The following is a 23,461-nucleotide window of genomic DNA, read 5'->3' on the forward strand; positions in this document are numbered from 1 at the left end:
TCCATGGTAGAGACTTCAGGCCCTTGCAGAGCTCCTGGTTGCCACCATTGCCAGGCTAGACAACCTGCTGTTCCTCCTGCCTGGGTGTGGCTCCAACTGAGGACAAAGAACCCCCTTCACTTCCTGCCGCCAGGTCCTCCAGGAGCCGCCCACCATGTGCTGAGTGGCTGTTTTCCTCTGGTAGGAGATCATCAGTCTGAGTTGATGTACTGAGCATGCTCAATTCAGGATGGAAATTAAGCAGTTGTACTTCCTCTCACCAGGTGGCACCAACTCCAGTTTCAGTCCTTGAGCATGCTTGCTCAAGCCGAAGACCCAGTTCAGGGCTCCCTCACTGAGGGATCAGTGACTCCCGAAGTTGTTGCTGAGGACTCTCAGCCTAGCACCAGCACCTCAAGGGAAGCAGATTCAGCCTACCCCGCTCAGGCGGCGGCTGCTGCAGCGATGCCTCCCATTTCCCCACTTAAGTTGCTGAGGCGCAGCAAACTGGGCAAGGAATGGAATGGCGGAAAGAACAAGAGAGCCAAGCGCCTAGCTGAATCCATTCGCCTTAGCGAACGCCTCCTTATCCAGGCTGTTTGTCACCATTCAAAGGTGCATAAAAAGGTGCAGAAGAAAAGGAAGGATGATCAGGCCTCCATTAGTACCCCCCCCGTTGGGGTGCAAGAGGCTCAGCCAGCTCAGCCGCGTTCCCCTCCTCCTCCTTTGGATGAGCGCCCGATCTGCAGTGGAGACGATCGAGGCTCCAGGGAAGAGGTCATCCTGGTAGAGCCTTCTGGGGCCAGGGGCCCCCCAGGTAATCCCCCCGCCCCCCAACGGGTCCCGGTACGGTCATTATTCCATCCAATGTGTCCTCATGGCTGAAGGAATTTTTTACCAGGAAATGCCTGCCCATGTTAGCCAACCAGCCTCTTATTCAAGCCGTAGCAGCCCCGCCGCGATCCCTCCCTCCACTTTCTGGGAACCCTTCCGAGGATACCAGAACTTCCAGGCCCCGGTCTTCCTCATCTATAGACTCCAGCCTGGCTAGGGCGGCTATCCCTCCTTCAGAGTGGGGGCATTTTCTTCCTCAGCCGCCTAGGCACAGGCGCAAACGGCCCAGACCCCTTTCCTCTGTTGAGTCTGACCTACCCATTATTCCAGCTAAGGTCCCCAGGGGCCCTAAGAATCCCCCCAACTCCTTTACAACCTGCCGCCCCCACCCCACCCCTCCCCTCCCCCCCAATAACCTGCTTGTGTCTGCCACTACTGCTCTGGGGCAACAACCTTCAGGTCCTGAGTGCGAACCACAGGTTTCTCATAAAGAGAACCCAGATAAAGAGATGGGTGAGCTTTCTGAAGAAAAAGCTTCATCAGTGGCACCTATTTCAGCGTGCCTGTTTAATTCTTCTGATTTTGAGATTTTATTGTCCAAAGCTAAGAGGGCAATCAAAGATGTTGCACCTGCTGATGTTAACACCTCCCCTCCTGAGTTTGATCAGGAGGTGTTCCCTTCTTCTTCTGGCCTTTCTACAGCAGTGCCCTTCCCCTCCTTGTTCAAACAAATAATGCTGGCTGAATGGCAGAACCCTGCTTCCTTGAGACCCATCAGGTCCTATCCCAGGAAGCATTACAATCTTACTCCCGAAGTTACGGGTATGTTGGCTACTCCCAAGGTAGATCCCCCGATGGTCCAGATGGTCTCAGGCACTCTCCTGAACACTGAAAGTCAGGAAAAGCTTTGCTCACCTGAGGACAAAAAGTGTGATGTGCTTTTTAAAAGGGCGCATGAGGCATCCGCTACTGTCATCAGGGTGGCCTCAGCCAATTCTATTTTTGCTGGAGCCTCTATTCTTTGGGCAAAAGTTGGCGCCTGATTCCACCCGGCAATTCTAATTTGAGGCAAGGTGTTAACATGCTGGCCAAGGCAGCTGCCTTCATGGCGGATTCCAGCCTAGAATGTATACAGCACACATCTCTAGCATGGGCATATGGGGTCATTTTACGAAGAGTCCTTTGGCTTAAAGGGTGGCAGGTGGATTCTAAATCTAAAATGGCTCTTACACAGCATTTCCCTTTATGAGGGCTAATCTCGTTGGGCCTTCTCTTGATCCAGTCCTAGTGGAGACTAAAGATAAAAAGAAGGCAATGCCTGCCACCAGGAGGGAGTTTCATTGGGGCTTCCATAACACTTCTGGTTCCTTTCATGGCTACAGACAGTATCAACAGCAACCTCCCTTCCGTTATGGGGAATACAGACAACCCTCCTTCAGAGGGGCAGGTAGATACTAGTGGAGGGCCCGAGGCAGAGGCTCCTTCAGACTCCAGGGGATGTGAACTCCCAGCCCAAACTCCCAATTTGGCAAGTGGCAATGACACCCTGCCTACAGGGGGCAGGCTACAACAGTTAGGAACCTCAGCGGATATTGATCACAACAGATGCCAGCCTCTTGGGCTGGGGGGCGGTCTGAGAAAATCACCTGGCACAAGGGACCTGGTCGGCCTCGGAAAGCAGATGGAGCATTAACCGGTTGGAACTCAGGGCAGTCAGGCTCTTGCTCCTTCAGTTTCAGAAGCAAGGACAAACATGTGCTGATTGGGACAGACAATTCCACTACCCAGGACTACGTCAACCGCCGGGGGGGTGTGTGTCTCACTCCAAAGGTATGATAAGGGAATCCAATCTTCTGTTTGCCTGGGCCAAAAATCGCACCCTCTCCATCTCAGTGGTGCACCTCCGCGGAAAGGACAACAAGCAGGCAGATTGGCTAAGCCACCGGGAGATCGATCCTTCAGAATGGAGGTTGCACCCCTAGGTTTTTCAGCTGATAATCAGACAGATGGGCAAGCCTCTGGTGGACTTGTTTGCAGCCTGCAGCAATGCCCAGATACCTAGGTTCTTCTCGAGGTTTCTGACGACCCAGGCGGAAATGGTGGATGCCCACCTGGTTACCTGGCCGTGAGGCCTCCTGTACGCTTTCCCGCCAATCCTGATCACCACCAGAGTTCTGCAGAAACTGTCTGGAACAAGCAGAGATCATACTAATTGCTCCCCACTGGCTCTGGCGGGTGTGGTTCGCCAACCTGATCAATCTGTCAGTGTTCCCTCTGTGGCGTCTACCTCCTCGCCTGGACCTACTTTTTCAAGGGCCCATTTGCCATACGGACCCAGGCTGGCTCCAGCTTTGAGCATGGAGATTGAGCGCTGCAAGTTAAGCAAGGAGGGCTACTCCTCACAGGTACTCAAAACCATCCTGGCTTCCCATTGCCCCTCCACTCAGAGGATTTACCAGGCCTCCTGGGCAGCCTTCGCCCGCTGGGCTGGCAGGAAGGGCATTCAACCTCTGATGGCAGGGGAACCAGAAGTGCTCAGCTTCCTTCAGGCCGGCTTGGACCTCCATCTAAAACCATCGACATTGCGTAGACAGGTCTCAGCATTTGCCTCAGTTTTGGACATCTTGGATCCAGGCACACAATCCTTACATCCGCATATCTCCCATTTCCTGAAAAGGAGCGTCCAATCTGGCCCCTCCACCAGTGTCCCATTTCCCTACTTGGAATCTCAATAAGGTGTTGAATGCACTCACTCCCCCCCCCTTGAGCCGTTAAGTTCTATGCCTCTGAAGGTCTTATCATACAAGACTCTGTTCTTGGTGGCCATTAAATCTGCACGGAGGGTATCGGAGTTGGGGGCCCTCTTGGTCCACAAGGATTTCTGCATTTTCCAAATGAAGGAGGTCATACTCCACCTGGACCCTACATTCCTCCCGAAAGTCAATATATCTGGTTGGGGGTTACTGCTTGGGCATGTCCCAGACTGATGATCTCCAGCCAGGGGGGAAAGGACTAGGGGTGTGCAATTCGGGTGATTCGGCTTGGACCCGAGCTGAATCACCCCTGTTCTATTTTGTGCCCGAATCTGGGTCACCCGAATCACACTTGATTCGGTTCGGATTCGGATTTAATCTGAATCTGAATCAATTTGGGGGGTAAAAAGGGGCCCAGGGGCAAAATTTTGGGGTGGGGTGGTAGCGCCCAATGGGTAGAGTCTACCACCCCAATTTCAGGGGGATTGGGCAAAGTCCTGATTTTTGGTGAATTTTTAAAGTTTTAGTGACTTTGGGGCAGTTCGGGGGCATAGCATGGGATTTGGGCAAAAGGAGTGGGGTGGGGTGGTAGTGCCTAATGGGTGCAGGCTACCACCCCAATTTCAGGGGGATTGGGCAAAGGGCTGATTTTTGGTAAATTTCTGAAATTTTCATGTCTTTGGGGCAGATTGGGGCATATTGGGGCAGAAAGTGGGGGCTGGGGCAGAATAGTGGGGTGGGGTGGTAGTGCCTCATGGGTGGAGGCTACCACCCCAATTTCAGGGGGTTTGGACAAAGGGCTGATTTTTTGAGAATTTTTGAAGTTTTAGTGACTTTGGGGCAGTTTGGGGGCAGAAAGTGGATCTGCCCCAAAATAGTGGTGTGGGGTGGTAGTGCTTCATGGGTGGAGGCTACCACCCCAATTTCAGGGGGATTGGGCAGAGGGCTGATTTTTTGAGAATTTTTGAAGTTTGGGTGTCTTTGGGGCAGATTGGGGGCAGAAAGTGGATCTGCCCCAAAGGAGTGGGGTGGGCTGGTAGATAGTGTCTAATGGGTGGAGGCTACCACCCATGCCCAATTTAAGAGTGATTGGGCAGGGGTGAATTTTGGTGAATTTATTTGTATGAGGTTTGTCTTCATAAGGTGAAGTGTGCTAAATGGATTACTTCCTCATATTATTCATAGTAAAGGAAAGTGTGAAAAAGTGAAAGTGGGGTCATGAGAGCTGTTTAATTGAAAAAAATCTCATTTGCTATGATAGAATGAGAATTCACACCTTAGAACCCCACCCCACTCCTTTTGCCCAAATCCCATGCTATGCCCCCAAACTGCCCCAAAGTCACTAAAACTTTAAAAATTCACCAAAAATCAGCCATGAACCGAATCACCCGAATTTTTCGGGTCCGAAATTCGGGTGATTCGGCTCGTGCCTGAAAAATATCGGGGGACATCGGTGGTAATTCGGTTCGGCCCCGAATCACCCGAAATTGTTTGTTTCGGGCACAGATCGTTCTGTGCCCGAAATTTTTTGCACATCCCTAAAAAGGACATTGGTCTTACCTGTGAAGGGTCCTTTTTCCTGGAACTGCAGATCATCAGGACCTCCCTGGATGTCTCTCTGGCTGCCACTGCTGTGTGGGATGTATATAGTTATGGGTGTGTGTGTCTGCGTTTCTGGGTGGAGGCAGACTCCAGGATTTAGAGTTTTTCCTTCTGCCAATGTTTTCCCTGTTTGGTTCCCCTCTTTTTGTTGGCACTCTGCTTGGCCTTTTCTTACACTTGTTCTTTGTTATCCTTTCAAGTTATTCCTTTCACAGCAGAGCCAAACTGATGACTATCTCGCCTTTCATGTTGGTCCCGAAACTAGGGTTGGCTCCACCTGGCGAGAGGAAGTACAACTGTTTAAATTTCTGCCCTGTCTTGAGCATGCTCAGTGCATAATCCCAGACTGATGATCTCCAGCTCTGGGGAAAAGGACCCTTTATGGGTAAGACTAATGTTCCTATTCCTAGAGGTCACTGCCTGACAGTCAGGACAGGGTTCACTTCTGGTTCACTCTTAGGCTAGGGGAGGGCTGATCACCACAATGATCTTAAGTTCTTATTGTGCTGATGAGGCCTTAGAGGTAAATTATCAGAAAACAAAGGTCCTAGTCTTTGCCAAGCAACCCAAGTCTCACGTGTGGCACATGAATGGCCACAAGATAGAGCAAGTGAAAACATTCAAATATCTTGGTGTCATTTTCCATTCATCTGGTGGCTGGAGAGCCCACCTAAACCTTATAACTCAAAATGCCCAACAATCGGCAAATTCAATTAAATCCTTCCACTTTACAAGAGCTGCCCTCTTTATACCTGCTGCTATTAAACTTTTTGTAGCAAAGGTCTGTCTGCTGCTTTTGTATGGAGCCCATTTGATAACTTCACCCGTCTGGAAGTTGTCTGAACGAAATGTCTTAAATCAATCTTCCAAGTTCCTTGCTGCATGCCAAACACTGTCCTCAGACGGGAGGGCAGGTGTCCTTAGGATGTAAAAGAGTCATTGATTGAGTATTATCACTTTTTGGTTGAAATTGAACTTTTCACTTCCTACTGCAGTCTTAGGAGGGGAAGTTCAAAGGGATTCCATATTTTTCTTGTTTATGCCCATGTGGCTCAGGTGCCATTGAAACTACTGCCCATGTAATTCTCTATTGTGACTTTTACAAGAATACCCATTTCAATTTTATTTTTCCTTTACGAAAGAATTTTCCTGGCCACATGGATGATTTTATCTTGCTTATTTGCTGTTCAATTTTAATGTAGCAATTTCTAGTACGGTGGCCAAGTTTTGTTATATTGTAACAAAAATATCTCATAATGAATTTATCTGATGTTAAAGTTTACTGGTCAATGACCAAAATAGATTCTGATTCCTCATTTTGCCACAGGAACATTTTAGCCCCACCCTGTGAGTCAAACCAGTAGACTGTATCCTGATGGAAAGAGGTCTCCAATCTCTCAAGCTTTGCCCTGCAAGCTTGTCTTTCTTTGCCCTGCAAATTGAAATGCTAGAGATACCAAAGATTTCACCTGTGACTTTTTCCATTATTTCTGACTTCTTCCCACATGGGAGAGGTATGGGTAAACTATGTGGTGAGGGGGAAACTGCCAGCAAACTTTGTCCTGCTTGCTTCATATAATACACCATTTCCACTGTTGGAACACCAACAATGCTGCAGTACAACAGCTGCAGTGCTGAATAGGATCAGACCACCTACCTACTGTTCTGCCTACAGAAGAGACCTCTCCCAGATTGTATAAAGAGGTGTCAAACACCTTATCCAACACTGTGTTTAAAAGCTCATTCTAGTCCCAGAAATGAGTATTTCATCTTATATTCAATGGATATTCCTGTTTTCCTTCTATTTTACAATTTTTGCCACCATAACTGTTAACTTGCTGGTTCTGCACTGGTGCTTTTCTTTCATGAAATGCCATTTAGAAAAGTAATACGTTATGTGATTCACACTCCTGAAAATCTCCCCTTTGAGACAGTTTTTCTTGGTTACATGCTGGGAATGTGGACAATAGCTCAGTATCATAAATGGTTCTTTTAAGCTCTTTGCTGACAGCTAAATGCTTATTATGGATGGCTTGGAAGTCCAAGCTGCCTCCTAGCTCAAATAAATGGAAACAGAACATGCTTAAATTAGCACTACATGACTAGTGTGTGCATGTCTCCCCAGATAATCAAAAGCAAAATGGAAGAGAATATCTAGAAACAAACAATAGTATATCATTAGATGCCCAGATCAAATCATGTAGATTTGCTCAGGAAAATTCTCTCTTCCTTTCTATCATGTAGGATAAAATCAATTTCTTTTTATTATTTGTTATTTGTTATTTTCTATTATCTATGTTTATTCATCAGATTGACTAATGCTATGAGTTTATGGTTAAAAGGGGGTTGATGTATTGCAGGGAGTGGGATTGATAGAGGTACTTTTTGTGTATTATTTTATTCAGAAGTGCCTTAATAAAAAGTTAAACAAGGAACAGAAGGGAGATTAGCTTTCCAAGTGAAGAGCAGCAGTGACCAACAAAAACAGGGGCATGGTGCCTTTAGAATACTTGTCCTTTTAGTTCCCTTGAAATTTAGAGAAATGACTGCTCTGATATACAAGCATTGAAAGCCTTGTATATAGAAAGAGACACAAGAGAATAGTAAGAAAGGCAGATGTGTGAAAGATGGCAAATAAATTAAACGTGTGTAACAAGAGATCACATTACTCATCACTGTTTCAGTATTTCAGCAGAAGACAGGGGACATTGTTTCAAAGGAGCTGCATTAAGGATTTATGGAAAGTCCTAAATTTTCAGTGATTCTGTTGTGAGTTTCAGGATGCATTAATCTGAAGACTGCCAGTACAGCACATAAGCATAAGAAATCTGTGGAGGGAATCTCATGATAATTTCTCCCCCAGCCTTGTGAACTGGGTTGACCTAACCTCATCTAAAAACAATTTAAAGGATATGTGGAGAAGGAGAAAGAAAGGAAACAGATTGTGAAAGCACACTGAAAAATTAACCAATCATATGTATTGCCTATAATATCTAGAACTCCTGAGTGACACTTTTAGTTGTTAGGTGAGAAACCAAATTCGTTGGAAAGGATTTCAGCACCTGGGAGCAGTCCACAACACTGGAGATCTGTCTGTTCTAATCCCAGTTTTGGCAATATGTTTATATATATATAGCATCACAGCTAATCCACAAGTGCTCAATGCAGCTTATAATCATCACTTTGTAACCGAACCCTGTTAGGTAAGTTAGGATGACAAGTAGTAACTCGTTCAATAGTCTAGAGGCAAATCTCAGGAAAGGCATTATAAATTATGCTTGTGCATACTTTCTGTTACGATGTGGAAGCCTGAGTGTGTTTTTATTTTAAAGGAACATTTCGCTGACCAAAAAAATCCATCTTTCTTTCCATTGCAGGTATAATATGGGTGTGAATTACAGTAGCCTATGTGTTTCCAACAGTAACAGTAACTGTATGATGGCTCTACAACTTCACTAATACAATATATTCCACTGTATATGAAATAGCAAATACATAATTCGAGACCAGCAAAGTTCAACTATTCTCCATTTTTGAAGAAAACATCGAGAAACAAACACTGACTCCAATATATGTGTAGTAATTGGCTCTGGTTCAGGCCATGAGAAAATTCAAGGATGCAGTGACCTTTGGAGACAATGAGTATGCTTTTGTAGTAAACATTATTTCCTATTACAAAGAATCTTGCTGAAGGGGATATGTCATTTTTGACTGCTCCAATAGACCCATCAATCAAGGCCATTACTACAAAGCACTAAATTGAAAAAGGAAGGCAAATGAGAGTAGAAATTAGCAGCAAGGATGTCACATTGCCTGTGCAATAGAGACCAGTCATTCAAGGAAAACAAGGCATTACTTCTTACATTCCTCAAAAGGGCACTCTTAATGCATCACGCAGTGATAAAGAACTGATTGTATGTTGTGGTGATGGTTACACTGCCTACTCTACTGGAAGAAACATGGACCACCTAAAATCCATACAAGACGAGGCAGTCACCTTCATGATCTTGCATTTCTATGAGGCAAAGTCAGGAGGATATGATCGAATCATTGATACAAGCAGCAACACACATATCCTGTTCACATTGGTTACATTCTGGCCTTGTGTCAGCAAGGAGCTGTGAATGAAAGCAGACATATCCAAAGCTCAATTATACATTCCTATGCAGAAGGTGGAATGCCTCAATGAAGTAAGGGAAGGGTTGTTGGGCTTTTATGCCATAACCATGTGTGATACTAGGCTGCTTTAAGACATAGTGTGAAAATGCAAGTTGATGACCCTAAGGTTAATCGGTGAAACCTTGAACCATCCCACAAATGATTGCCCAACTGCAGCCCGGCAACCTCCAGTTTCTGGGCAGAGGAGCCCCTCCCTCTTCCTGGTCTGCCAACTTCACATCCCCTCAAGCTCTGTAGCGCTCGCATTGCCAGACTGTGGGCAAGGCATCAGCTTGTCAGCAGGGCAGCAGCCATTGGCCACCATCTTCATGGGGCTGTGACCAGTACGATCATGCCCTTTTGGCATGGACCGCCTGCCCTTGGCAAGGAAAGGCCCTTTGAATGGAATTTAAAACCTTTTCCTCACAACACTTGCACCGCCACCCTCGCAAGCGCCCCGCAGCCAAACAGTCTTGCACATGCATGATTACTGGTGACAAGCGGATGGAGAGGGGCACTATTTTTCTGTTACTCCCGGAACAGATCATGATGACTTGCTAGGAGGGAATATGTATATGAGGGCAGGCAAAGGATCCTGGGGTCTGGCCCACTGTAGCAAAGGACGCTATTTGACTCGTAGACCTGGGCGAAGCAGTGCAGGAATCCCCCCCCACCCCTGTGTCATCTTGCCAGCCAGTGATTAGCCCTCTCATGAGAGGGCCAGTTCACTGGGGAAGACCAGAGGCTCCATGAGCTTCGGGTCTCCATCAGACTGCACCCTCATCAGTTAGGCAATCCAACTATAGGGGGCCTGGCTGATGTGGGTTCCCTGGTATATGTGTTTTAAAACAGAGCCCATTTCCCAATGGGTTCGATCCAGAAAGATCAGAGATGGCTTCTAGTACAGATTCAAAATTCCTGGGCTGGGACCAGTGTTGCAGTGTATGCAGATCGTCCACCATGGGGAATCATGGGTGAAGGGAGCCCCTATTTTGAGCGATCCTGGACAAGCAGAGTGGCCATTCTGAGCAATTATCAACATGCATATGTTTCAAGGGGTGATCAGACTGCCAGAGTGAGCAATCTCACTCCTGCTGTCCACCAGTCACAACCTGTAAAAGTGTATGTGTAGTACCCTTCTCTGGGGCTTGCATGGATCTAGCAATGGGGCTGGGTGGCGACAGCCCTCTGACCTGCATGCGTGTCTCTATGGCCTGCCACCCTCATTAGAGGGTGCATGCTTGCACCCAAGGGGGAAGGCTCTGCTTCCCCTACCAACTTGTACAAAAAATAGCCACTGAAGAATTCCAGGGGCTGCCTTTCAACCCAGACCCTGGGTATCACTCAGGAGATGGTTCTGACAAAGTTGCTGCGTAGAATGATGTCCATCAATGTCAACAAATAATTGGAGCAGGTAGGCAGGAGAGAGAAAGCAGCTGCCTGTAAAAAGTTTTTTCTGTTGAAAATTGTCCGTCCTATAAAGAGATATATGAATGATTGCCCATGAGCAAGAGGGTAACCTCGAAACTGGTCCAGAACCCGGGTGCCTGTTGGGCACTATTTTTGGCACTTCTATTGATTGTTATTTGCCAGCTCATTTGAGGCATTGTTTCTGGCGCTTCTAATGATTGCCATCTGTTACCTTATCAGAGGATATTCACGGCATTGTTTTTGGCACTTCCATTGACTGCCCCTTGCTGTCTCATTTGAGAACTTTCACACCGGTGGAGTGGACATCCCTATACAGCACAGCGTGACCTATTTTGAAGATGTCTACTATTCCAGCATGTGTTTATTTACTTTCTCAGCCCCTCCACAACGGTTTATATTAGCCAGTATGGATATTGATGGACATCATTCTATGCAGCAACTTTGTCAGAACCATCTCCTGAAGCATGCATATATGTGAATTGCATATTGTTTATTCTTATTTACTGGTTATTATTACCTTTATCTTTACTTACTGTTTATTATGACCTCGTCATCTTTTACAGTGTTGTGACCATTTTCAATTTAGGTTTTGGTTTATGTCTTAAAATGTTTTAGTTCATATAATATGGTTTTTGGCATCTTCAGGGAAGGCTATTTTCTTACCATTGGTTTGAACTTGTACTCCTTAGAGAGTCCTACAGATGAACACACATAGTTGTATTCTTCAGGCATTCACAGCTTTGTCTGACACAGGGGATTTCTTTGTTTCTGGTCAAAATGATTCCTGACACCAGGGCCAGAGTAGGCACGCAATATACATCTTACTCCAATGCCCTAATTTTGTTTATTGGCAACACAATACCATCAGGATGTACTCTCCCTCTAGAAAACTGTCATCTCACTATCACTGAGGCATCCAAATTGTGACTCACCTCAGGCACTGTTGCCAAAACAGGTAAGATAGTCTCAGCTAACAAATAGGCATCTTTAGGAGGGTGCGGTTCAGGTAAAATCGATTTAACAATTTTGTCATCATCATACACAACAGGCTTTGTAGGCTCATTAGGAAATTGCAACCAAGTTTACATATGGTCATAAATATCAGTATTTAACTGCAATCTTTGTACGATGGAATCAGCCTCCACACTCCTGTCTGGGAGCAAATACCAAGTTTCAGTGCATCTGGTTAATGCCACAATTTGCAATTCTTCAATGCTAAGTAGTTTCCCATAGTTGGCATTTAAAAATATCATAGACACTTTACAAGTCCTACCTTGATTTGTCCTGACTACTGCCACAGACTCTACCACTACTATCACAGACACCCCGCAGTTTGTTTGGAAAAAACTATCTTGTTGCCACTACATCTTCTGGTAAGTCCTCTATTTTGACTGTTTAAAAACTCTTGTCAACATCAGAGTTAGCCTACATATTATAACTGTACTGTCCATTGCGAAAATTTACATGTAGTGTGTTTCTACTAAGATTAGCCAAGTCAATATGATTTCCTATGTACATTCCTCCCTTTGGCTCCAAAACTTTAGTTTGTTTTTTGTCCGCCACCAGAAATATTTATTCTGCACTTTTGTTGCAAGCTATGCAAGCTAAATACTCATAAAGCATAGATGTGAACTCGTTAACAAATATCCGATAACATCTGGACGTGGACATCGCACGGTGAGTAGTCTTGAATAAGCCATCCTAACTGCCATGAGTTTTCAGGTTTTCACAATCTGGTTTTAACTTTGTAAACAGGGCCAGGGCCAGATCATGTTGATCTGCCAATTGTCTGATGGCATAGGATTTTCCACACCCAGGTCCAGCCTCAAGATAAGAGTTCTTACAATGAACAAAAAACCTAGTCTTAGGAATGGCTTTTGCTGCTCTCTCCTTCACTACTTTCAACCCGGGGGCATTGTTGTCATTATCTATTAACTTGGTGTACGAAATTTCAACTTGCTCATCACTCATTTTCAAGTCAGTGCTAATCTCCTTAAAAGCACACGTGACAATTTGCTCACCCAGTTTCCCTATGAATTGAAAACAAATTGGACAACTTAGAATCTCTTCTTCATTACTGTTGTCACAATAAAGCCCAGTGTTAACTGAATGCCTCGCAAATTCTGTCTGCAAACAAGCTGTGCAAACAATTTGCAAAATCTCACATTCAGGATGTAGAACCAATTGTTCATACAAATTTTCACAAAGTAACCAATCATACAAAAATGTTAAAGAAAAAAAAAAAGCCAGCAAACTTAAATATGTCAAAATGTGCTCATAAACTGTACCTGGCCAAAGGTAATTGAGAACAGAGTAGTTGACTTATTTGCAAAATTTTACTAAAAGTGTGATGAGACAAAAATCATGAACCCTCTTCGCTGCAAGCCCCAAGGTGCTAACAACTCCTTGTTAACCAGAGATATCCCTCCCATCCTTCTACATCTATATCTAATGTGCACATGTAATGTGCAACCACCTCTTCACCCAAGCTTTTTCAGTTCTTTAAATTTTTAATGTTTTAATTTGTGGATGATTTTTAAATTGTTAAATTGTTTTAAGTTTTTGTATATATTTTAACTTGTTTTTATTATTTCTTGTTTACACAGTCAGACAGGTGTTATTGACTGGTTTGTTTTATCCAAACATCGAGTCCTTCCCAAGGACCTGGGATGGCTGAATTTTATTGTCAATGTTGTTGCTGTTATAGATATCGTCGCAGAATATAGGCTGTTCCCAGTAAAGCTGCTTTTTGTAATTGGCTGATGGTGATTTCTGTGGCCCCTATGGTGTTGAGGTGCTCTTCAAGGTCTTTTAGAACTGCACCCAGGGCGCCAATTACCACTGGGATTATTTTGGTCTTTTTCTGCCACAGCCTTTCAATTTCAATTTGTAGATCTTTGTATTTTGAGATTTTTTCTATTACTTTTTCTTCTATTCTGCTATCCCCTGGTATTGCTATGCCGATTATTTTAACTTGTTTTTCTTTCTTCTCGACTACAGTTATATCTGGTGTATTATTATTATTATTATTATTATTATTATTATTATTATTATTATTTGATTGATTGATTGATTGATTGATTGATTGATTTGATTTCTATACCACCCTTCCAAAAATGGCTCAGGGTGGTTTACAAAGAGAAATAACAAACAAATAAGATGGCTCCCTGTCCCCAAAGGGCTTACATTTTAAAAAGAAACATAAGACACCCACCAGCAACAGTCACTGGAAGTACTGTGCTGGGGGTGGATAGGGCCAGTTACTCTCCCCCTGCTAAATAAAGAGAATCACCATGGTAAAAGGTGCCTCTTTGCCCAGTTAGCAGGGGAATGCTATTGGTAGCCTCTCAGAGACGAAAGTTTGGGGCGGTGTGCAAATGTGATAGAAGAATACAGGTTTCCCAAAATTCCTTTTCTTGCACACTAAAATAAGATAAATCTGCTTCAACCCTAACAGTGGACTTGTTAACACACTTCACAAGTTCCAAAATTTTTGCATACCTTTCACTTTCCCATAAGGAAATCTGAACAACTACACTTTCCCAAACAGTAGTCTTCATTATCTTGAACACAACTTAGGGCTAGTTAATTCAAACAAGCAGGGAAAATTCTTTGCCAACCATCACCGGGCATCCCAGCAAATTGAGATCAGTTTTATGTCTGTAATTGTTATGACCCCACCTGAGGACTCTGAAGAGGAGTGGGGGTCAGTGGACCTACCAGGAAGCAGTGAGACGTCTGAGGAGGGTCAGGTCTGTGATTCGAGTGGGGAGGCATCCGAGACAGGCCACAGCGGTTGCTGTGGGAGGAGTTAATGGGGCAGAATGGTCTTTGGAGGGAAGGGTCGGCGTCAGAGTAGAAGGTCGAGCAGCCATTGTCTGCCAGAGAACTTAGGCAAGAGGGTTGTGTGGAATGTTTCAGATACAAAACATTTTGTGCCCGTTTCAGGTGTTTTGTAGACAAAACAAAACACCCATTTTCCAGATCCAAAAGTTTGTATACAAAACAAAACGTCCCTGTTTCGGCTACAAAACATTTTGTTTTTTTGGACCTCCATTTTGTGGTGATCTCTGAGTCAGTCTCCATTTTGTGTTTGACATCTCTTTGAATTTCCCGCCCTTCCAGCCTTCCGATCAGGGACCTAAAGCATGGGCTGACCTGCTGACAATTCCCTCCTTGTTCCCCATTGGCTCTTTTGCTTCTTCCCACTCTTTACTGAGCCCACATTGGCCAGGGGAAGGGTTGCTAACCCATGGGGTGCTGGGTTCTGTTGTTTCTGTGATATTCTGAGAGTAGATTCTCGGGTAGCATATGAGAGTAGATTCTTGTTTTTCACTGAAAATCTCATATGCTACCAGAGAATCTACACTGAGCACCTCAGAAACAACAAAACCCAGTACCCCTTGGGCTTGTGGGTATGGGGGTGGTTGGCACCCTATGTGTACTACACAATCCCTCGCTCTGGGCAACCCCAGTGCCCCCCAAATGGAATTATGGGGCTGCTGAAACCTTCATTATTCCCAATGGGAGAAATATTAAAGACATGTAAACTTCAACAAATCACAAAAAATCAGCCCTTTGCCCAAATCCTTTGAAATAATTCTGGTAATTCCCTTGCCCCCATTGGGCACTACCACCCATCACACTCCACTCTGGGCCATGCCTTTCCTCTCAATGTGAAATGATACATTTGCTGGAATCCCCATTATTTCCTATGGGAAAATTCTTAAAGATGCGTAAACTTAAAAAATTCACCAAAAATATCAGCCCTTTGCCCAATTCCTTTGAAATTTGGGTGTTAACTTCCACCCATTGGACACTTTTTTCCCCTGGGACCCTTTTTAAAAATCCAAATCAATTCGGATTCAGATTCTGAAAATTCAGCTACAAAATGAAACGGGTGATTTGGATTCAGAAAATTTGGGTACAAAACAAAACGGGTGTTTCGATTCGGATACAAATCGAAATGAGAAAATTCCAAAATGCACACCCCTAGTAGCCAAGAGAAGCATCAATGACAGGTTATGGGGTAGAGAAGAAGCAGCCAGTTATTGGCAAGAATGCAGCAAGAGACTGACTGAATTTGTAGCAACTAGCGGGAGTTGAGCTTGCACCTGGCTGGTGGCTCTAAATTCTGCAGTTTGTGCCCTGAGCAGATCTCTGGAGACAATGCATCTAATCAGCCTTCGTTACTCTTCTCTGGTGGATTCTGACTCCGGAATCTAGACCTTTGAAATTCTGCTAGAAGTCCTGGTTCATTGGATATTGATTGGGACTTTTGTGCCTTGACTATTTGCTTCTGTATTATCAGTGAGACTTTTTGCTTAAACCTGTTCCTTATCAGTAAAGCTAAAACCAGAGAAGCATTTACAACCAGCTACTGAGGCTCTTCTCATGATTACGGAGTAGAGCCTCTAGGGAGTTTGCGGGGAGAGTGGGCTTAGCCCGCTCTTCCAGCACATGAGCAGCAGTCTGCTCTGGGCAGCCGCAGCAGCCGCCCACACGACTGCTGGCTCTGTCACGGAGCCAGCCGGGACTGGGGATTTCGGGGGCCATGCAGCCCCTGGAAGCTCCAGTATGCCCTGCACAAGTGTACAGGGCATACTGGAGAGACCCCCTCCTAGTCGGGGTCTACTCATGAGTAGCCGTGGCACAGAGCACCACGGCTACTCATGATTTTTTAAACTGGGTTTGCGGTTCTCCTAGTCTGATTTTTGCTGCTCGTGGGAATAGCCCAACTGTGTTGTAAATTCATGATCAGCTCATTCAGTTTGGCAGTATCGTGACAGTAACCATTACAGTAACTCCCTTTGAAAATTAATATAACGTAGGTCCCATCATCACAAGATGAGTAAAGGGCATTTTCTGGTAGTTCAGGATAAAATAATTCCAATGGTAATGCAGCATAACCATAAACTATCTGCACCCCTGTTTTAAAAAAAATATCCAAATAAAGTTGTTTGGTTGAAGTTGTAAATAGAGTCTTCAAACAAGAGCATTTTGCACACTAGATCTGCGGGCATACTTTTTGCCCCCATGTAGTCTTTTCAAAACTTTTTCATTTCAAAATACCTCTTCACACAAGGATGAGTCTTCATGGTATCAATGTCTCCATCTCTTTCAACAAAAACACTTTCAAGGAAAACTAAAACTAGGGATGTGCGAAATGATCTGGCCAATTTGGATGATTTGTAGACAAAACAAATCAAACTGTGCTCAGTTGTCCAGATTCGGGTACAAAACAAATCAGCCCAGATCCAGACCCAAAAAATTTGGAGATCTGGACCTCCATTTTGTGGCCAAAGTGGGTTGGGTGGTAGTGCCCAATGGGTGGAAACTACCACCCAAATTTCAAAGAAATTGGGCAAAGGGGTGATTTCTAAAGAATTTTTGAAGTTGGCTTTCCCCCATAGGGAATAGGAAATGAGACTACCAGAGAATCTACTCTCAGAACACCTCAGACATTGAAAACAACAAAACCCAGTGTCCCATGGGATTGTCATTTTGGGAGTGGTTGGCACCCTGTGTGCACTACACCACAACCCTCTGGGCCACCCTGGTGTCCCTCAAGTAGAGTTATGGGGCTGCTGAAATTCCCCATTATTCCCTATGGGGAAAAAGCTTAAAGACATGCAAACTTCGGGGGGGGGAATTAAAAATCACCCCTTTCACCAATTTATTTGACATCTGGGTGGTAGCAGGCACCCATTGGGCCACTACCACCTGACCCACTCTTCTGCCCCCAAAATCCCTTTTCTGCCTCAAATCTGCCACAAAGACATGCCAACTTCAAAGTATTTTTTAAAACACCCCTGTGCCCAATTGCTTCCTTACACCCATTGGGCACTGCCACCCACCACAACCCACTCTGGGGCACCCTGGTCCCCCCCAGTGGGGAGTTATAACTAATGCTGATGAAATCCCCATTATTGCCTATGGGGAAAAGCTTAAAGATGAGTGAACTTCAAAAATCTTTTTAAAATCACCCCTTTGCCCAATTTATTTGAAATTTGGGTGGTAGCTTCCACCCACAGGGCACTACTATCCACCCCATTCTTTTGCCCCTAGAACCCCTTTTTTGCCCTGAATCGATTTGGATTTGGATTCAAAAAATTCAGGTACAAATCATATCTGGGGTGATTCGAGGTGACAAATTCGGACCCAAATCAAGGGTGATTTAATTCAGGTACAAATAGAATCTAAAAAATTGATTCATGCATATCCCTAATTAAAATCCTCTCTCTAACTTCACTAACCTTAAAATTCACCTCATAAATGCCACGAATAAAATTTGTTAATAGCTTTCCTTTTCAATGCATTATAAATATTTAAAGCAGGATGAATAATCCTGTTGTACTCTTTAACTTCACCTCCCACCTGTGTGTGTTCAAAATGTACTTCCTTATTCCACAAACATAAGTGCCTACAACTAAAACCCTCTCTCTACTTTCACCAACCTTGAAACCCGCCTCATAAATGTTGCGAATAAGATCGCGAGCTGCAGCTAACACAGGATGGTCATGAGTTACCACATTAACTCCATAAAATAGCAAGGGAAAATCGTACAATGATGACAATAATGCCATTTAACCAGGTGTCAAACTCACATTTACTTTCAGGCTATTTTAAATTGAGTTTTTGAAAATTTGATTAGCTTCATCACACCCCAAAGAAGCCACATTCATGGCTAAAGCAGTGAGACCCCCAAGCTTTGCTTGATTCCCAGGTCTCCTTCAAAAACACCCAAGGGTTTTAGTTGTATTGGGTCTTCATTCTGGTGTCCCAGTTCTCTCCCTCCACTACAGGTTTGCTACTAATGTTGTTCCTGCTAGCACCTATCAGAGGCATTTGTATGCATATCATATAAACCCATGCGAGAGAGAAAATCAATTCACAATGCTACCAGCTGTTTGAGAGAAGTTTTCTATCTTTATTTGTGCACAGTTTCCCCTGAGGAAAAGGTTCTTACTTCAAACCATGTCGGGAGCTTTTCCAGCAGTAAATCACAGTTGCACCATCTCACTTTTCTTCCTTTACAAAAATACGATGCACTATTTCAGCACATCCGTCAAGCTCACTATCAAGCCTTAATTTGGCAAAATGCAATGATGGCTAATCCACAAACTCTAAATCCTGCAGAAAATGCACATTGACCAAGGAATGCTGTTGCCTTTTATTGATGGCAACAAAAGGCCTTAGAGCTGAGTGCTTAGACATCCCAGACAGTCTCTGGTTGTACAAGTGGCTGGCAGTGTACTACAAGATACAGGTGAAACTCGGAAAATTAGAATATCGTGCAAAAGTCCATTAATTTCAGTAATGCAAATTAAAAGGTGAAACTGATAGATGAGACAGACGCATTACATGCAAAGCGAGATAAGTCAAGCCTTAATTTGTTATAATTGTGATGATCATGGCGTACAGCTCATGAAAACCCCAAATCCACAATCTCAGAAAATTAGAATATTACATGGAACCAAGAAGACAAGGATTGAAGAATAGAACAATATCGGACCTCTGAAAAGTATAAGCATGCATATGTATTCAGTACTTGGTTTGGGCCCCTTTTGCAGCAATTACTGCCTCAGTGCGGCGTGGCATGGATGCTATCAGCCTGTGGCACTGATGAGGTGTTATGGAAGACCAGGATGCTTCATTAGCGGCCTTCAGCAATTCTGCATTGTTTGGTCTCATGTCTCTCATCCCTCTCTTGGAAATGCCCCATAGATTCTCTATGGGGTCAGGTCAGGCGGGTTTGCTGGCCAATCAAGCACAGTACACTGTATACTTTTCAGAGGTCCGATATTGTTCTATTCTACAATCCTTGTCTTCTTGGTTCCATGTAATATTCTAATTTTCTGGGATTGGATTTGGGGTTTTCATGAGCTATACGCCATGATCATCACAATTATAACAAATTAAGGCTTGACTTATCTCGCTTTGCATGTAATGCGTCTGTCTCATATATCAGTTTCACCTTTTAATTTGCGTTACTGAAATTAATGGACTTTTGCACGATATTCTAATTTTCCGAGTTTCACCTGTACTCTTGGTGCAACATTCTCAAAACGATGCACAGCAGCTTGCAAACGTGTGGAGCTCATCAGGAGCAGGTTTTGTGCTGAAACCCAGACAATAATGATTATGACAGTGACCAGATGTATACAAGCACGTCAGGAGCAGGTTTTGAGGGAGTGCAGGAGGCTGTTGTGAGAAAGCCTAATTCTATGAGCAAAACACAATTCATAGGCCAACTGCCCAACACTGCACGCATGCAAGTCAAAAGTAACATGTGCAGAGGACACTTGTGCATGGAACAAAATGTATTTCACTGCACCATGTGCAAATATGTCCCTCAGGGTCATGCAGCCCTCAGGGATATATTCATGCATTGCACAGATAACTTCTCGGGCAAGGGGTACAGCATGTACAGCATTAGTTGGGATGTTTGTAGGCTCCAAGCCGTAGATAACGGAATATAGGGATGAAGTGGAGACTGTTAGTTTTTTCCACTGCTGTTTTCAAATAAAGTGTCCAGATTCAGAGGTACACACTGGACTGATTGACACATACATACAGTTTAACTGTATTTAGCGCTAACTGGAATTTAAATCCTTAACTCCAAATCGTGCCGCAGACGTACAGCTAACTACTGTTAGCCTAATTGGACTTGGCATCCCAGCCCGATCCCAGCCAGCTCCGTGGCCAGACTGTGGGCAAAGTGTCACCATAGCATCCGCTCGGCCACAATTGGACACAATATTCAGTAGGGACTGCCATGCACGATTGTACATTTTTGGAACACCTAGCCCATCGTCGGCAGGGGAAGCGCAGAGAAAGCCCTGCAATGTCAGTGCTTCCTCTCCCAGCCATGGCACTGCCACACACACACCCTCCAAGTGGCCCTGCACCGCAAAAGCACCACTCAAACGCCCATCTCCTGGGGGATTGGGGGCCCAGGGAAAATAGGGAGAGTGCACTTTCCTCAGCTTCCCCAACCCAGGGGCAGCTTGGTTGACTACAGGTGAAGGCGGCCAGACAGGGGGCTAACTTCCCTGGCACCTTACCCGCCATCACCGGGAGCAAGAAAGCAGTCACTGGGACACCCCCGCCCACTGGATCACTATATAGCATGGACTGCCTCTCTCGTGAGCAGGCATAGTCTTCATGGTCAATGCCACATTCAACATCTTACTTTGCCTGTCTCCTAGTAGATGTGGCCTTGTTCATGAGTGAGGGCAGGAGCTGTGAGACCCCCACCCGGAAGTTACTGGGCCCCTCTTCCCCACCCTTTCTTTGTTAAAAAAATAGAGTAGTTCACCCCAAAGCTCCACATACTCTTCCTATGTGTGTGCCTGAAAGCTCCCAGAGGACATCTAGATGCCCCTTGCTCCTCATCCTAGCACATGCACGGTGCTACTTGGAGTCCGAGCACAAGCATGCACCTATACACCCATTCGGGGTCCCCACTTACTGGCCCGCCCACCTGTCAACACGTTCTAATTTATTTTTTGCCTAGTCACTTACATGCAGGCACACATGTTTAGCTTTGATTTAGATGTCGCTGCACGCAGCTGTAGGCAATGTTTCTATCAGACTGGTATAAATTTAGGAAGCTCATACGAGTATACACGCTCGAAAGCACAGATAGGCTCCAGCTAGCCTGAGAAGTGAGTTATTGGTGTTATAGGAGGTTTGTAAGCACTTTTATATTGAGGTATTTTTCCTTGCAGCATTTTGTTTGGTGGGGTTAATGTCTGGCTGACTCTATTCATGCTTGATATCCAATAGGCTGATGAAGCTATTTGTGAAATGGCTTGTTTAAATATAGCCATATACCCGATTAGATACACATATCTTGTCATATGAAGGTTGGATTTATCTACTATGGCATGTGGCATTCTTCCCACCATTGTTTGATTGGTCATTAGTACATATTTTAAGCTGTTATAACAAAATAAATGATCTCTTAATACATTTTTTGTTCTAGTCACGGGTGCATTTTTCTCCTTCTGTTTTTGCACCTAGATCTGCAGGCATGGGGATGGATGGGAGAGGGGAGCACACCTAATCTCCAGACACTGCTGGAGAGTGGGGCTGCCACTCCATACCACTGGAAAGGGCACACCTGTGCACATGGCTGTGCAGGTGGGCTGGAGGCATAGGATCACGGCAGCTTGCCCATTATCACCCAGACCAGGAATGTGTTTCCCGGGATAGCAGACCCTGCTCTCGCAAACTGGAACCCATCCTCATTCCATTCAGTACACCCATTGCCTGATGCTCTCATGAGGGACGTGCTAGGTGGAAAAGGGGATGTTTTGCCATCTGGCATCATTGTTGGAGTTGACCCAAGATGGCGCCAAAGCAGCAGCTTGTCTTAAGCACTCCTTAAAATGATGTCTTTTTTGTGGAACTTGGGAGGTTTATTTTAAGTATTTTATCAGGAATTGTTTTATTTTATACTGTGGAGCCACACTGTGGAATTAGTGTTGTGAAATTGCTTTATCTTGCACTGTGGAACAGCAAAGACTGGACTGCTGAACAGAAAGTCAGAGACAATAGCCTTGGTCAGCAACTCTCTCCAAGTCTTCAGAACTAAGGAAAATAGATATAAGGATTCAGAGAATCTCATATCAGCCCGATATGAGGATGTCCTTTTTGGGAGGCAACAAGGTGTTACAGGAGACGCTGAGGGGAGCAAAGCAGTTTCTTGGGGAGTTGCAAGAGAGAGCCCAGTTCCCGGTACTTGGAATATCAGACAATAAGGATTATTTTATTGAGTTTGCCTAGGAGGGATATAATTTCAGCCATTACATTACATCCCATTACATTAATTGATGTAATTAGGGAGTTCCCCCTCAGACCCAACAGTGGAGGTAAGGAATATCGCAGGAACAGAGAAGAGCACAGATCCCTTACTAGGTGTGATTCTACACCCATAGCCCACCCCTTTCACTCTGGCACTGTCAGTGAGTCCAGCGGGTATGGTGGTGGTATCAGGCTGTACACCTTCTGGAAACACCCACTGGCAGATGGAGAGAGCTCCTTTTGCACTGGGACTTGGGAGAGGGAACACATTTTTAGCCCCTTAAGTTAGCTGTTATATTCGTTTCTTTTGGATTTTGGAAGAGCACATGAGGCGGCAATGGGGAGCGGTGGGGGAAGCAGCAGCCATATGGGGAAGCTGTGCGGAGGGCTTGAGGTGTGTGCGTGCATGCACAGCCGTGTGCCTTAGAGGGAACAGTGGCCCGGGTGGGAAGGAAGTCGCTTTTTCTCCAAAACTTCCAAATTTGTCTTTTTTATGTTAACATTTGGCTAATTGGCTTGCCTTTACTTTTGCCTCGGGGGTTAGCGGTTGCTTCATCATCATTATGGAGCTTATGGTGGGCAGCACGAGTGAAGATGGTGCCGACGAGTATAGTTGGATTTGCTTGAGCTCCTGCTGAAGATAAGGAAACTAAAATAACCCAGGAAGATTAAACAGAATAAACTGACCGAATGGTCTAGGACTTTGATTACTTCTTAATCTTCGAAGTTTTGGCTTCTGCTGGATTTGAAGGTTGGTTATTTACAGTTGGTCGAGACCTAAATGGAGATGCATTCCTTCTCCTTCTCCTTTACTGTTCAGAGATTAGATAATGCTGTTGCTTTTTAGCTATGACAGTAAGCTTATCCTAATAAGTAATTTTTTTTTTCCTCTG

The 23,461-nt window shown here is 44.7% G+C and overlaps 1 pseudogene; it reads left to right on the plus strand.

Annotated features, from left to right (window-relative positions):
• Positions 1-294: 294 nt before the first annotated feature.
• The window catches only part of LOC128338958 (protein ZBED8-like), a 45,363-nt pseudogene continuing 22,196 nt past the window's right edge, over positions 295-23,461 (plus strand).

The sequence above is a fragment of the Hemicordylus capensis genome, chromosome 1 (assembly GCF_027244095.1).
Source record: "Hemicordylus capensis ecotype Gifberg chromosome 1, rHemCap1.1.pri, whole genome shotgun sequence".
Classification (NCBI taxonomy): domain Eukaryota; kingdom Metazoa; phylum Chordata; class Lepidosauria; order Squamata; family Cordylidae; genus Hemicordylus; species Hemicordylus capensis.